This window comes from Peromyscus leucopus, chromosome 4, assembly GCF_004664715.2.
Source record: "Peromyscus leucopus breed LL Stock chromosome 4, UCI_PerLeu_2.1, whole genome shotgun sequence".
Lineage (NCBI taxonomy): Eukaryota > Metazoa > Chordata > Mammalia > Rodentia > Cricetidae > Peromyscus > Peromyscus leucopus.
This window is the reverse complement of record NC_051066.1, coordinates 102,559,546-102,574,148: the sequence shown is the minus strand read 5'-3', so window position 1 is coordinate 102,574,148 and position 14,603 is coordinate 102,559,546. Positions and strand designations below refer to the sequence as shown.

The window sequence follows — 14,603 nt, the reverse complement described above, 5'->3', positions numbered from 1 at the left end:
GGGCACTTAGTGCTATGAACTTTCCTCTTAGCACTGTTTTCATTGTGTCCCATAAGTTTGAGTTTGCTGTGTATTCATTTTCACTGAATTCTAGAAAGTCTTTAATTTCTTTATTTCCATTTTCATTCAGTAGAGAGTTGTTCAGTTTCAGTGAGTTTGTAAGCTTTATGTTGTTTCTGTTGTTAATATCCAGCTTTAATCCATGATCATCTGATAGGATTCAGGAGTTATTTCAATTTTCTAGCATCTGCTGAGACTTGCTTTGTGCCTATGTATGTGGTTTATCTTGGAGAAAGGTCCACGAGGTGCTGAGAAGAAGGTATGTTCTTTTGTGTTTGGGTAAAATGTTCTGTAAATATCTGTTAGTTCCATTTGGTTTGCAATGTATGTTAACTCCTGTATTTCTTTGATTAGCTTTTGTCTAAATGACTTGTCTGTTGGTGAGAATGGGTATTGAAGTCTCCCACTATCAGTATGTGAATGTCAACATGTGATTTAAGCTGTAGTAGTGTTTCTTTTACAAAAATGGGTGCCCCTGTGTTTGGGGCATAGATATTAAGAACTGAAATGTCATCTTGGTGAATTTTTCCTTTGATGAGTATGTAGGGTCCTTCCCCATCTCTTTGGATTAGTTGTGGTTTGAAGTTTGTTTTGTTAGATATTAAAATGGCTACACCAGCTTGTATCTTAGGTCCACTTGCTTGGAATATCTTTTTCCAGTTTTTACTCCAAGGTAATATCCATCTATTTTTTTTTTTTTGATGTGGAGGTGTGTCTTTTGGATGCAGCAGAAGGTTGGATTCTGTTTTTGAATCCATTCTGTTAGTCTGTGTCTTTTTATTGGGGGAATTGAAACCATTGATATTGAGAGATATCCATGACCAGTGATTGTAATGGAATATTTTTGTTTTTTTCCATCTATGGTGATTGGAAGTTTTGCTGAGTATAGTAGTCTGGGCTGGCAGCTGTTTCTTTGAATCTGTGACACATCTTTCCGGACCTTCTGGCTTTTAGAGTTCCCATTGAGAAGTCATTGTAATTCTAATAGGTTTGCCTTTATATGTTCCTTATTCTTTTTTCTTGCAGCTTTTAATATTCTTTCTTTGCTCTGTGTGTTTAGTGTTTTGATTATTATGTGGTGAGGAGACTTTCTTTTCTGGTCCAATCTATTTGGTGTTCTGTAAGCTTCTTTTATCTTTATAAGTATCTCCTCCTTTAGGTTAGGAAAATTTTCTTCTGTGATTTTGTTGAAAATATTTTCTGGACCTTTGAGCTGGGTTTCTTTTCCTTCTCCGATTCTTTTTATTTATTTATTTATTTTACTTTATTTTATTTTACAATACCATTCAGTTCTACATATCAGCCATGGGTTCCCCTATTCTCCCCCCTCTCACCCCCTCCCCTTATCCTCAGCCTACCCCCCATTCCCACCTCCTCCAGGGCAAATCCTCCCCCAAGGACTGCGATCAACCTGGTAGACTCAGTCCAGGCAGGTCCAGTCCCTTCCTCCCAGACTGAGCCAAGTGTCCCTGCATACTCCTATTCTTACTATTCTCAGGTTTGGTCTTTTCCTAGTTTCCCAGATTTCCTGGATGTTTTGTGTCAGAAATTTTTTAGATTTCACATTTTCTTTGACTGAAATATCTGTTTCTCTTATCATATCTTCAATGCCTGAGATTCTCTCCTCCATCTTGTATATTCTGTTGGTGAAGCTTGCCTTTGTAGACCCTGTTCTAATTCCTAAATTTTTCATTTTCAGAATTCCCTCAGTTTGTGTTTTCTTTGTTGCTTCTATTTTTATTTTCAGATCTTGAACAGTTTTATTTGTTTCCTTTAACTGTTCTTTTCTTGGCTTTCTTTAAGGGATTTATTTACTTCCTCTTTAAGGACCTCTAGCATCTCCATATAGTTGGTTTTAGGGTATTTTTCTTGTGCTTCTGCTCTATTGGACTATTCAGGACCTGCTGAGGTAGGGTAGCTGGGCTCTAGTGGAGAGGTATTGTCCTGGCTGTTATTGATTGTGTTCTTATGCTAGCATCTAGGCATCTGGATTTGGGGTGACTACAAATCTAGGTTCTTATTTCTGGGTTTTTCTTTGTTGGGTAGGTATTTTGTTCCTTGGATTCTGTTTCCCCTCTCGATTTTCTGAGATTGGGATGGCTGTGTGTTGCCTGTCTTACTCCTCTGCTGCTGGGCTGGTGTGTTTACAGGGATGCCTGCTGGTGTTAGAGTCCAGGATGCAGGGATGAATGAGTAGGGGGGCGGGGGTGGTCAGGAGGGGATGGTTGATGGGATCCACAGGAGACATGAACGGGGGAAGGGAGGCTGTGGCTGGTGTTCTGTTGCAGCACTAGGGAGGAGTCTGAGGGATTAATTCTGGGGGAACTGAGAGCGTGGGGGAAGGTCTGTGGGCAGCCTACCTGGTCTTCTGAAAAGTATGGTCTGTGGTTGAGCAGGGGGTGTCCACCGGGGACGGCTGGGACACAGCAATGAGTTTGGGGGAGAGAGGCCAGGAGGGGATGGTCTATGGGATTCGCAGGATAGGGGGCTGGGAAACTTGGGTCCTGTTGCACTGCTAGAGAGGAGCCGGAGGGATTGGATCTTTGGGAACAGAGAGTTTAAACCTTTTAAATGAAGTCATAGAGGACTCAAATGCTAATATGAAAGAGCTTATGTGACAAATATCGAAACTGGATGCATCTGTTTCCTACATGAATCATGATCTCATGGAGTCATTCTGATACACCAGACAGACACGTCTATGTCACGGCTTGTGCATCTGTGGCTCAGGGAACACTGAGGAAGTGGGGGCAGAAAGCTCGTTAGAGCCAGTACACGAGGAAGTCTGCTCTGAAGCAGTCTTTCCTAGAAACGGCCACATAAACAAGATCAGAAGAACTGTAACATCAGTGGACATGCAATATGGAAGGGGTAAAATTTCATGGGGTCTTATTCCTAGGTAAAGGACACTGGCAATTGTTGACACCTGGGAAAAGCAGAATTTGCCTTTCCCGAGGGTGAGCCCCCTTATTGATTGTCCAATGCAGAGTCATATACATATAAACAGTGAAAACGGACACAGTGGAGTGTGTGTTTTCATAGACATACATATATAAATGAGAGACAGAAAGAGTGACTAAGAAAGTACTTGTGGGATGATTGATGTTAAGTCACTACTATAGGCTGTAAGATCAACGATCGACAAATGGGATTTCATGAAATTCAAAACTTTCTACACAGCAAAAGAAACTGTGAATAGAGTGAATCTGATGACAGAGGTCCAATGTCTAGAACTAAACAAAACAAAACTGAACAAGAAAACAAACCAATTAAAAATTAGTCGCTGGGCGTTGGTGGCGCACGCCTTTAATCCCAGCACTCGGGAGGCAGAGCCAGGCGGATCTCTGTGAGTTCGAGGCCAGCCTGGGCTACCAAGTGAGCTCCAGGAAAGGCGCAAAGCTACACAGAGAAACCCTGTCTCGAAAAACAAAACAAAACAAAACAAAACAAAAACAAAAAAAATTAGTCAATGGAGCTAAACCAAAAGTTCCCCAAAGAAGAAGACAAATGGCCAGGAAGCTCTTCAAAGTGTTCAATATCCTTAGCTCTTAGAGAAACACAGATCAAATTTATCCCAAGAACCCATCTTATCCCTGTCAGAATGGTTACCATCAAGAATGTTAATAACATGGTGCTGGAGAGATGGCTCAGTGGTTAATAGCACTGGCTGTTCTTCCAGAGGACCCAGGTTCAATCCCAGCAGCACGTGGTGGCTCACAAACATCTGTAAATCCAGTTCCCAGGGATCTGACATCCTCTTCTGGCCTCCTTGGGCACTAGCATGTGGGGCACATATGTACATGCAGAAAAAAACATCCGTACACATGACATAAAATAAGATAGATTAGAAAACCAACAACAACAAAGGTTGGCACAGATGTGGGGAAAGAGGAATCTTGTACTCTGTTGGTAGGAGTGTAAACTGGTGCAGCCAATTTGGAAATAAATATAGAGGTTTCTCAAAAAACTAAAAACTAAACTACCATATGACCTCGCTATATCACTCCTGGGCACACACCCAAAGGATTTTATACTCCATGACAGGGATACCTGTACTTTTATGTTTATTGCTGACCTGTTTAGGATAGCTAGGACAGTTTAGATACCCAACAACTGATGAGTGAATGATAAAGATTATTTATATGGCTAATGGAATACTATTCCATTGTAAAGAAAAATGAAATTATGAAATTTTCAGGGAAATAGATGGATGGAGTTGGAAAAAAATATCCTAAGTGAAAAAATGCAGCCCCTAAAGGACAAACATTTTTTTCTCTCTCATGTGTGGATTCTGCTGTGTCCTTTGTACATATCATAAAAGATGAGTCCTCCAGATGGGGCATTTGGTCACTTTAAGACATGAGAAGCTGGCCATAGTGGCTGAAGCCTTTAATCCAAGCACCTGGGAGACAGAGGCAGGCAGATCTCTGTGAGTTTGAGCCTAACCTGGTCTACAGGACAGCCAGGACTACATAGAGAGATCCTGTCTCAAAAACAAAACAAAACAAAATGAAACAAAAAATCAACAAAACAAAACAAAAACCCAGCAGCAAAACAAATAAACACAGAGAAGAGAGGGGGTGAATTCATTTTGACTCACCAGTTAATTAAGCACCATTCACTAATAAAGGAAGCAATAAGGGTACAATACCTTTGTTCTAGAAAAATCCAAGCTAATATGTAAGGTACATTTGCTCTGGTGGGGTTTGTTCCTCTCTGGGTGGTGGACTGACCGGCCTTTTCCTCTTGCTCCTTGGCATTTCTGTTTTGAAGGTGCCTAGAAAGCTCGTGACCAGCACTCAAAATCCGAGGTGTCTGCACATCGCTCCTCCGTTCAGTTCTCACTGTGATAGCAAGTTCATGGAGAGCCAGGAGCGTTGAAAGCTTCGAAAGATCTGAAAAATTACATAACGATATTGTACGTGTCTTAATTACTGTTCTATTGCTATGAAGAGACGATAAGGCCACAGAAATTCTTATAAAAGAAGGCACTTAATTGGGATCTTGCTTGCAGTTTTAGAGGGTTAGTCCATTATCATCGCGGGGAGCAAGGTGACAAGCAGGCAGGCCTGGTGCTGGAGAAGGAGCTGAGGGCTCATCTGATCCAAAAGTTACAGTCGAGAGGGGCCAGACTGGGAGCGGCATGGCTTTTGAAGCCTTAAAGTCTACCCCAGTGACACACCTACTCCAACCAGGCCACACCTCCTAATCATTTCCAAACAGGTCCACTACCTGGGGACCAAGCATTCAAACATATGAGCCTATGGGGGCCATTCTCCTTCAAACCACCACAGAATGTAATCACTATTCAGAGCAAGTGAACTCTACTGAAGCATCAGCATGGCTGTCAGACCTGAGATAAGTGCAGAGAGGGGTGGTCCTGTTTGCCTAAACTCCAGGATGGAGCGGGCATTGCCACAGTAATCACCAGGACCAGGGTGTCCAACAGCTGCTTCTTGAATGCACTGAAATGTCACCCTTGCATCCATAGTGAGGAAGAGGGAACTCCACATTGGAGGCTGGCTTAAATAAAAAGGACTCCACCTTGCACTGAAAATGAAGTCTGAGGATTAAGGAGTTTAATTTTGGAGTAATATGGCTTTATTAGTGAGAGTTTAGCACTCCCTTAGAGGCCCTTTGAAGCTACATCTGCATTCCTTTAACTGGCCCGAGAGCTTCCCAATCAGATAGGGGAATGCCTTTCTCTCTGGGGCTCCGCCCCAAGGGCATTGGGATTTAGTAACAGTTTTATGTATGTCAGGTTTCAATTATGAAAACCTAAGAAAATACATTCAGGAGACTGTAGACTTCAGTTCCTTGCTTAGTGGAAAACATCTGTTCATTGTGTTGCCAGGTAAAATGCCTGTTAGAATTCTTGCACTTGGATTTCCAGTTTGCCCCCACGCTGCTTTGAATCTTAAAGACTGTCTAGAGGGTTGCCTAATGTGCCCGTGAAAGGTCAGCTGAAGCAGGACTTCCCAAACTTTTCCCTCTCAGATCCCTTGATATCTGAGAAATTTTCTACAGCTCCAGGTATGTTGATATCTAAAATGGCTACACAAATCAAACATTCCCTGATAAAAATGATAAAGAAGCTTAATTTAAAACAATTCTTTTATGTACATAGAATTTTACCACTTATTAAATATGAAAGCAAGCTTACATATTGTGTGGGTTATTTTACTGTTGCTGTGCTGAAACACCAGGACCAAGGCAACTTATAGAAGAGTTTGAATTTACAGTTCCTGAGAACTGGAGTCCATAATAGTGGAGTGGAGACATAACCCACCTCCAATGACATGCTTCCTCCAACAAGGCCACACCTCGTAAACACCCCAAACAACACCATCAATTGGGGACCAAATACCCACATACATCCCCCCTCGAGAGTAGGAGGTATTTCTCTCACATATGGATTGATGTTTCCTTTTCTACAAAGAATCGAAGCTTGCCGGATTCATGGCTGGTTGAGTGCTAAGAACAAAAGATTGCTGAGTCCTCAGAACCAGGGTCCTCCCATCATCCCTTCGGGGATCTGGGAAGAGAGTGGGAAGAATGTAAGAGCCAAATGATGGGGGGGGGGGTAGCTTCACACTCACGCTCATGTGAGCAACCCCATTTAGACCCAATATTTGATTTTGGTCACAATACAAAACCAAAACCAGAACAAGGCACGAAAGTGGCATGGGAACTGGGTAGGCAGAAGGGGTGGTATGGGGAAGGGGGACGATTAGAGAAGGTGGCGTGATGATCGAGGCTCGAATGTTTTATATGCATGTATGAAATTGTCGGAGTAAATTAATAACAAGAGATTAAAGCTTGGCTGCAGTCTTGATATGTAGAACATTTTAGATACTTTAAGAGCTGATTAATATTTTTAGTTTTATAATTTTTATTGCCAAGAATACTGCCTCAAAGAAATATGTAATGACATACAAAATGGCAAAAATTATTTTTATGACCACTTTAGAAATTGCTGGACATTCTGCACCAATCATAAGTAAAAAATCCATTGATTTTTTTATGAAGCTCAACAACATTTTTTTAAAGCACTTACTGTTTATTGTGTGTGTATGTATGTGTGGATGAGTGTTCAAGAGCCGTGGCACACATGTGGAGGTCAGAGGACAGCTTGTAGGAGTTCATTTCTCTCTTTCCACCATGCAGGTTTTGGGGATTGGGCTCAGACTGCCAGGCATGGTAGCAAGCTCCCTTTCAGAGGGGTAAGTGTATGTAAATCACCATTGAGTCATAACATCACGCAGCAGGCGCCAAGCAGGAGCAGGAACTGAGAGGTCACATCTCCACTCACACACAGAAAGAAGAGGGAGCAAGCTGGAACTAGGGTGAGACTATAAATTCTCAACAGCTGTCCTTGTGATGACATAATTTCTACTCCTAAAGGCTCCACAACCTCCCCAAACGGTGCCACAGAATAGGGACCAAGTGATAAACAGTGAGTCCATAGTGGACATTCTCATTCAAACCATCCCAACCCCCTTGATCAACTCATGATGAAAACTTGTCAATAAATATTTAAGGTAGACAAACTTGAGAACATTTAGAAACGAATGGCATCTTCTGCCTACATCCCAAAATATGAATACAGGTTTCACATCTCAGCTAGCAAAGGATTAAAATATTGGTGCTATGATGCTTCTAAATCTGGCGCTTTCCAGAAGCTTGGCAATAGGCATAGATCATGTCTCCTCCAGAACCTCTACAGGAATTAGCTTGATTGATACCTGGCTTTGGACTTCCAGCTTCAAAACTGTGAAAGAATAAATCTCTGTTATTTAAAATCACCTAGTTTATCCCACCTGTGTGGGATGACATACATCTGTAATTTCAGTGCTCAGAAAGCCAAGGCAGGAGGATTTTGAGTCTGAGGCCAGCCTGGGCTACAAAGTGAGACACCATCTCAAAATCCACCTTGCTTATGGTACTTTGCCAAGGCATTTCTATAACATATGTTGGAATAAACTTGACTCCTCAAGGTAATGCCAACAACAATAACAAGAGACGATGTCTTAGTTAAAGTTTCTATTACAGTGACGAAATACCATGAGCAAAAAGCAAGTTGGGAAGGAAAGGGTGTATTTGGCTTACACTTCTAGATTCATCGTTGGAGGAAGTCAGAACAGGAACTCAAGCAGGGCTGGAACCTGGAGGCAAGAGCTGGTACAGAGGCCATGGAAGGGCGCTGCCTACTGGCTTGCTTCCCCTGGCTTGCTCAGCCTGCTTTCTTATAGAACCCAGGACCACCAGCCCAGCGGTGGCCCTACTCACCATGGGCTGGACCCTCTCTCAATGATCACTGAATGAGAAAATGCCTTACAGCTGGATCTCATGGAAGCATTTCTTCAACTGAGGCTCCTTCCTCTCTGATGACTCTAGCTTGTGTCCAGTTGACACACACCACCAGTCAGAACAGCCGGCTGTCAGTGGTGGAGGTGAGTATACCAGAGTGTATTTTACTCATGCTATTGCTTGTGTGCCTTTAAAAATGTAATGGCTTTACTCTGCACCAGATTGGCTTTTTTTTTTTTTTTTCTGGCTAGCCTGTATACCCTGAAGGGTGATTAGGGAGAGAAAGAATCCATGGCTAATTCTAAATGTCCAGTTTCCTTTTCATGGTTTTCGAGCCCAGAGTCCTCTGATCATTAGTCTTTCCCAGGCTGTTGGGTGAGCTTTCCTCCTCTGCTCTTCTCCAGGAAGGCACTCCACGGGTCTTGTATGCTCTGACAGTGGGAGAGAGCCAGCAGGAGCCCGGTCCCAGGGGTTCTTCTCCACAGGATCTCTCATCACCTTGACCCAGGCCTCACCATCATCAGCTGCCACCGTCCCATCAAGTGCTCCTAGCCCAGCCACCTGTGAGACTGAGGGACAAGGACACCCTCTAAAGCTGAAAGAGGTCACTGGCCAAAATTTCTCAGGTGCCTTTGCATGTTTCTGGATATTTCTACAGTGTCCCTTAGGTTCAAAGTTAGGAAAAAGCAGGACCGCAGTGCCCGTCTCCATGGTTCCCCTCTCTCTGGCATCTGGTGTGACTTTATTTTCTTCTCATTATTTCCAGGGTGCTATTCATGTTCCTTCTCCATAATAGGTTGGGATACAATGTGAAACACCAGCTTACCCATATGTGAAGATAGGAAGTAGCACCTTCCTTATCCAAGTATATACAGAATCACAGGAATGCACAGCAGAGTAACACTCCGTCATCCACACATCCATCAAGTCCCAGGTTAGAGAGGGGAGGATGCTCTACTGAGTGGTAGCTCAGCATCAGTGGGGCTGGGTGCAGAGCAGAACGATTGTTTGTCCTTGTTTGTCTGGGACAAACTTATTTCCAAAATCAGTCTTCCTGGAGTCTGTTCCTCTCCATTACAAGTGGGATACCTCCAAGGGCAGGATGATGCAGGAACTGCCTTGGACAGCATCACCTTCCCACTGCCATTCTATGCTTTGGCCTCCTGCCTCAGTACAATCTCTTAGTGTTGAGGGCTTGCTTTCCTTGCAAACAAAGATGAAGGATAAGCCATTGCAAGTTATCCAGGAAAGAAAGTACCCGGGATGTGCTTTACAAGGCAGCACTTTCAGCCTCTGAGACACTGTTGGTACATGATCCTTGCCTAGTCTCTGATCCAAAGCACTTAGTAATCACCTTTACTAAAATGCTGGTGTACAGACAAACACATGTCTGACCTCCACAGTCATGAACGGAACAGGGTGCCTTCTAGTCATTTGGAATGGAAGGCCAGGTGGCAGTTGAGGACCACTCTTTTCTGAGGTACATGGTGTGTAGCAGAGGAGTAAATAAGAACTCGCCATGGTTATTTTTTTATTGGACCATTAGCTTGTGAAACTAACAGGATCCTCCTTGTCCATAGTTTGAATAAAGTATCCCCCAAAGTCTCATCATATGCTGAAGGCATAGTCCCCAGGCGGTGGAGGATCCAATCACTGAGAAGTGATTGGCTCATGGGGGCTCTGCCTTTACTAATGGATCAATTCATTGAGAGATTCATGGTTTGATGACATTATGGAAGGTGGGGGAAGTGTCCAGATGCAAGGATAGGTTGGAGAAAGCAGGTGGCTGAAGCATGTCATTGGAGCTGTATCATATATTAGAGCCTTTCCTCTGCATCTCTGCTTCCTGGACACCACAAAGTTAACAGCTTTTTCTAGCACATGGTCCAACTAATATGGTATTCTGCTTTGCCACAGGTCCAGAAACAGTGCTAGCCACCTCGAGACCTCAGAAACTGTGAGCTAAAAGAAACTTTCCTTCTTTTAAGCTGTCCTGTCAGGCATTTTGCAACAACAACTCCAACATCCTCTCTAGTTGACTAGTCACCTTTCAGAATTTGGTTTCAAATGTTCTCCTGAGGTTTTCTCCACTGGCCTGCCACACTGCCATAGAAAGCTATTCTCCAATACCTTCGAAGTCTGCATGGGAATGTGCGTACTGCTATTAAGTTTTTTGCCACACAATGGCACAGTCTATAGACAGCTCTCTTGCCTTCTACTCTGAAGGACACAGACCAGATCATTGTTACCATGGGGTCTTCCATGCCCTGCAGAGAGGTTGATGCGTAGAATGTAGAATTAATGAAGGAAAAAGCTCTTTAATATAGCACATATCTGGCTCTGGCTGATGCCCAAAGAAGAGCTGGCCTGGAATAGAAATTTTTGCTAACTTATATGCACCTTAGGCTCACACATTTTACAAACACTGTCATCCTTAGATCTCCTTCAGGTCCCAGACTCAGGTCACATTTTGAACAATTTTAACAGAGACAGGAGACTGAAGTCTGGCCACTTAGGCAGATGGGAGATTTGCACAGCAAAGATACATTGCATAGTTTCAGAGTTATTTTTAACTATACCAGTGCTGTTCTTTTTCAAACAATTACTACCTGGGGTCATCTTACCCACCTTGCAGAATTATACTTTTCTCAAGAAGAGAACTGGGGGCTTTACGGCAGTTCATGACTTAACGTTGTGACCCTGTGATGCCCCCTGGAGCTGCATGTTAGAGGCATATTTTTTTGATATGCATGTACTGGCTGGTTTTGTGTGTCAACGTGACACAAGCTAGAGTCATTGGAGAGGAAGGAGCCTCAGCTGAGGAAATGCCTCTGTGAGATCCAGCCCTAAGGCAGTTTCTCAGTTAGTGATCAATGGGAGAGGGCCTATGGTGGGTGGAGACACCCCAGTCTGGTAGTCCTGGGTTCTATAAGAAAGCAGGCCGAACAAGCTATGAGATGCAAGCCTGTAAGCATCTCTCCTCCATGGCCTCCGCATCAGCTCCTGCCTCCAGGATCCTGCCCCTTTGAATTCCTGTGCTGACTTCCTTCAGCAATGAGCAGCAATGTAGAAGTGTAATCCAAATACACCCTTTCCTCTCCAACTTGCTTATTGGCCATGGTGTTTCAAAGCAGCATAGACAATGGGGATAGGCCCAATGGCTGGTTCTAAGTCAGGGCTGTCTCCTTTGTTATGGGAATGGAGCCTAAGGACTGGTGGATCCTAGTGAATAAACATTTACATCCTAGAATCCCATATTTCACTTATCTCTAACAGGCCTGATTAGCACACTACTTTTGGAGTATTTTGGAGGCAGCCCCCTTAGCTAAATTCTACTTTGTGTGACTTAATGTCTCCAAAGCGGATCTATTAATAAGTCCTTTATAACATCAATTCTATTACTTGGAGTTTCTTCTACATCAGATACAGAACATGGCTTGGAAAACGGTGAAGAATGCACAGTGTCTGGGAGACACGGTCTGATCAGCGATTTTTTTTTTTTGAACCTGAAGTTGACCTCGTTCTTTCCTAGTGCCATGTGATGGGGCAGGGATTCTTCACACCTAATTGGACAGGCCAAAAAGCCCTAGAGGTGAAGAGAAGAGCTCTGTTAAAGTTGTTTGACTCTGGTCCTCTTTCTGGGATGATAGTCTGCTAACGAGAAACTAGTGTGTGTGTGTGTGTGTGTGTGTGTGTGTGTGTGTGTGTGTGTGTATGTGTGTATGTGTGTGTGTATGTGTGTGTATGTGTGTGTGTGTTAAAAGGGCTGTCTGACTCCCCTGTCTTAATGGTCCTGAGATAGTAAGGAGTCTTGGAGCCCCAAACTGATCCTTCTTGGATCCATTTCTCCCATCTTATTTTCTGGCAAGCTTTGCTGTTCCAGGAAGGAAGTCTTATGATGTCAATTCATAAAAATAGAGGCTCAGGTTCTCTCCTGGGTGCTCACATGCAGAGAAGATGTTGTATACCCCGACAGGCTGATGCACCATATTGGGAAATGCTTCTCTTTCTGATATCATCCACCTGTTTCAGGATCCAGTTTTGGCTATGGAGTGGGTGACTTTACCAGTTGTCTGGCTTGGGGTTAGGCTGTCTGGTTCTGGCACACAGAATGCATCTAAAGGGGCAAGTTAAATGCACATCACCTGGTTCTAGTGAGTGACCTGCATAACAGAAGCCATGGCTTCATCTTCTGTTTGGTGTTCAGGTGCTGAAGAGTTGAGAGCTCCCTGCTGCCCCAGCCCAAGAAAGGACCAGACTGCTCTCATTGTTCCCTTGCGAGGGCTTTTCAATATCCTGGAATTGAGAATCCTTTAGTTATTTTAAATCATGCCATATTAATCTTCATGAAATGGCAGATTTATATTATCTTTGTTTCATTTTAATTCCTGGAATTTTAATAGTACAGAAGCACTTATGCTCCTATCCTTAGCTGTAAAAGAAATGTCTCGTGCTTGCATTCTCTTAATTCTTTTTTTCTGAATTGAGTAATAAATAAAATTCAGCTGTGCATCCTTTCATAATGGGTGGGAAATCCCACACAAGAAATCATACTGCTAGTGGTCAGCTTATATTGGCCAATGTAAGGAGACCTATGATGTTTCACAAAAGATTAACTCACCAGTAGGAGTTTATTGTAAGGGGAATTGGCTGATGTTGTGTTGTGTTGCCTTTTCTCTTGGTGAACGTGGTAGTTTGAATGTGAATGGCGCCCCCTAGGCTGAAATGTTTGAATACTTAGTCCTCAGTTGGTGGAACTGTTTGGGAAGGATTAGGAGGTGTGGCCTTGGAGGAGGTGTGTCACTGGGGGTGGGCTTGGCTGTTTCAAAAGGCCATGCCATTCCCAGTGTGCTTTCTCTGCTTCATGTCTGTGGATCAGATGTGAGCTCTCAGCTGCTGCTCCAGCACCATGCCTGCCTGTCCACTTCCATGCTCCCCACATGATGGTCATGGACTCATCCTCTGAAACTGTAATCCCTCAATAAACTCTTTCTTTTATGGGTTGCCTTGGTCATGGTGTCTCTTCACAGCAATAGAAAAGTAAGACTGAATTTTAGCTCAGAGCACCATACCAGATCATACACAGAACTGAAAAAGTTTAGATTTTAGATCTTAAAAAATTTAGAGTTTTAGATATTAAAAACCACATGGTTATCTGTAACTCCAAAGATTTGATGCCTCTATTTCTGAATGGGATAGTGAGTTGGTGTCAATTCAAGGGAAGTAGATATAGGAGGACAGGAAAATGAGTAGTGTGGAGGAATGGAGATGGGATGGAGGAGGAAATGGTGGGGGACGGTGGGCAGCAGTCTTCTGGGGTGCAGGAAGAAAAGATCAAAACTTCTGTTTATTCTTATTAACCGCACGTTCTCCTCCTCTTCCTCCCTCCATCCCCTTCCCCCTTGCCTCCTTTCTTCCCTTTCTCCTTCTTGCCCTCCCTCCTTCTCTTCCTCCACCTCCCTCCCCTCCTGTTCCTTCTTTCTTTCATTTCTTTTCCTCTCTAAGGTCTTGTTATAAAACCCCTGCTGGCCTCAAACTCACAGTACTCTCACTGCACTCCTGAGTGCTGGAATCACAGGGTGAACTCTCACTGTACTCCACTGAGTGCTGGGATCACAGTGTGAACTCTCACTGCAGTCTCCTGAGTGCTGGGATCACAGGGTGAACTGTCACTGCACTCCTGAGTGCTGGGATCACAGGGTGAACTGTCACTGCACCCCTGAGTGCTGGGATCACAGGGTGGACTCTCACTGCAGTCTCCTGAGTGCTGGGATCACAGGGTGAAACATCTCACTGCACTCCTGAGTGCTGGGATCACACGAGGGTGGAGACTCTCAAACTGCAGTCTCCTGAGTGCTGGGATCACAGGGTGAACTCTCACTGCACTCCTGAGTGCTGGGATCACAGGGTGAACTCTCACTGCACTCCTGAGTGCTGGGATCACAGGGTGAACTCTCACTCACTGTCTGCAGTCTGCACTGAGTGCTGGGATCACAGGGTGAACCTCTCACTGCACTCCTGAGTGCTGGGATCACTGGGTGAACTCTCACTGCACTCCTGAGTGGTGCTGGGATCACAGGGTGAACTCTCACTGCACTCCTGAGTGCTGGGATCACAGTGTGAACTCTCACTGCACTGCTAACTCCTGAGTGCTGGGATCACAGACATATACTTTCCCTCCTGTCTGATCTCATTCTGATGTTGGTGCTATTTTATATGGAAAAGATATGAAA

The 14,603-nt window shown here is 43.9% G+C and overlaps 1 protein-coding gene across 1 annotated transcript in view; it reads left to right on the top strand.

Moving 5' to 3' along the window:
- Window positions 1–8,401: 8,401 nt before the first annotated feature.
- Window positions 8,402–14,603, top strand: part of Atp8b4 (ATPase phospholipid transporting 8B4 (putative)) — a 203,801-nt gene continuing 197,599 nt past the window's right edge. The window contains 1 exon segment of the mRNA XM_028892728.2: window positions 8,402–8,513. The gene's annotated coding sequence lies outside the window, so the exon portion shown is untranslated.